The sequence below is a fragment of the Macaca mulatta genome, chromosome 7 (genome assembly GCF_049350105.2).
Source record: "Macaca mulatta isolate MMU2019108-1 chromosome 7, T2T-MMU8v2.0, whole genome shotgun sequence".
In the NCBI taxonomy this organism is placed as follows: Eukaryota; Metazoa; Chordata; class Mammalia; order Primates; family Cercopithecidae; genus Macaca; species Macaca mulatta.
In genome coordinates this window covers 100356331-100358288 of record NC_133412.1, presented here as the reverse complement: position 1 = coordinate 100358288, position 1958 = coordinate 100356331, and the positions used below count along the sequence as shown (strand labels likewise).

The 1958-nt window shown below is 35.2% G+C and overlaps 1 pseudogene; it reads left to right on the top strand.

The window, feature by feature from the left end:
* Positions 1-670: 670 nt before the first annotated feature.
* On the top strand, positions 671-1202 carry LOC100428501 (ubiquitin-ribosomal protein eS31 fusion protein pseudogene; annotated as a pseudogene).
* The last annotated feature ends 756 nt before the right edge of the window (positions 1203-1958 follow it).

Genomic DNA, 1958 nt, shown 5'->3' with positions numbered 1-1958 from the left:
TGTCTGATTTTATTATCAAGGTAATACTGATCTCATATTGTGAATTGTTTGAGGTTTGAAAAATGGATTAAAGAGAAAATGATAGTGCCCACAGACCAATGAAGTAACTGTTGCATTAACTCAGGTGGATACGCTTTAAAGTAATAATAATGAGAATAGAAATGTGTAAAGAAAAAGCCAATATTTAGTATAAAGATATTTTTTTAAAACTGAATTTCTTCCTGCTATTCAAGGGAGAGCTGTGCATGTAGGGATATATCTCTGAACCAAACAAATTGCTGATTTTATACAGAAGTAAATTGAAACAAAGGAAATAATATTAAATGCTCAGGAATTGGCAGATTTCCAAAAGTGAGGGTGTATGGAGCATGGCTATTGGTAATTGGCTGCTACTAATTGACTGGCTTTCAGAAGTATAGTTACTAACATGAAGTTGTAATTGATCAATTGGCATGGATTCAAATTTACTGGCATGGGTTTAAAAGTTATTCTGGTTATTACCTAATATTATGGCTAAAAAAAGAATAGGAATGTTTTATTCTTGGAGAGAAATGAGCAAATAAAAAGTGAATTCAGGGCATATGCTGATTTAATGGGGTGGTAAAGAAGAGGGATATGTTAAGCATGCGATTCAGGTTTCTGGCTTGTATGACTTAATGTGAGATTGGCCATGTTAAGAATCTCTCTCTTTTGTTCTTCTTTTTTTGATTTGCCATCTGCAGTGCAACTGCCACCAAAATATAAAATTTTCATAAAAATCCTTACAAGGAAGACCTGTAAGGTTGAAGTCTCCAATACAATAGAAAATGTAAAGGCCAAGATCTAGCACAAGGAAGGAATTCCTCCTGATCAGCCAAGACTGATCTTTACTGGTAAGCAACTGGAAGATGGGGGTACTTTGACTAGGACATTAAAAATAAGTCCACACTTCACCTTGTGCTGAGACTTCCTGGAGACACTAAGAAAAGGAAGAAGTCTTGTACCGCTTCCAAGTAGAATAAGCATAAGAGAAAGAAGGTTAGGCTGGCTGTCCTGAAATAGTATAAGGTAGATAAGAATGACAAAATTAATCACCTTCAATGTGATTCATCAGTACTTCAGATGAATGCAGTACTGAAATTTTTATGGCCAGTCACTGTAATAGACATTATTGTGGCAAATGTGACCTGACTTACTGCTTCAGCAAATCAGAAGACAAGTAATTGTTTATGAGTTAATAAAAAGTGTGAACTTAAAAAAACACAAAATCTATCTCTTTGTTGACTGATGTAGTTCCTCAGAAAATAGCTGTAATGTACTAGGCACTTTACAAATATTTTTTAATTAAAATATTTCCATTAACATAGGAAACAATGAAAGTATAAAATGTTAGATATGTTTAATTTCAAATCTCTGCAAGATATAAAAGAAGGTGCATTACAGTAAACTGGAATAATTAGTACAGATATTTATTTTGACAAGATTTTGTGGGCACCAGCATACAGATGATTTTTGAAAACGTAAGTCACATAAAAGTTCCTATGGACCTTAGGAGAAGGAAAGACAGCTAGGACAGACATCTGACAAACCCAAACATTTGAAGAACCAGGAAGCAATATAATCTGATAAGAACACTGATAAGAAAATATCTAAAATAAGCAGTAAGAAAATAGTGAGAGAATTGTGAAAGCTAAGAGAAGTTATTTTGTTTGTTTGTTCCCTCTCTTTTCCCCCACTCCTGAAGAAAGAAGTGGTTAACCTTATTACATAAGCCTTAGCGGGTGCACAAGAAAAGGAAGAGCACTGGAAGGTACCTACCGGATCAACAATGGGGACATCAGTGTCCTTGACAAGAGTTGATTCCCTGGAGTGGTAGGTGCCATGTGTAGAAGAAGAATCAGCTGAGGAGAGTGAACGAGGTTTAGTTGGACAGAGGAGAGTAGGATAAGCAGACAGTCTTTGAGTTGAGGAAAGGAGTT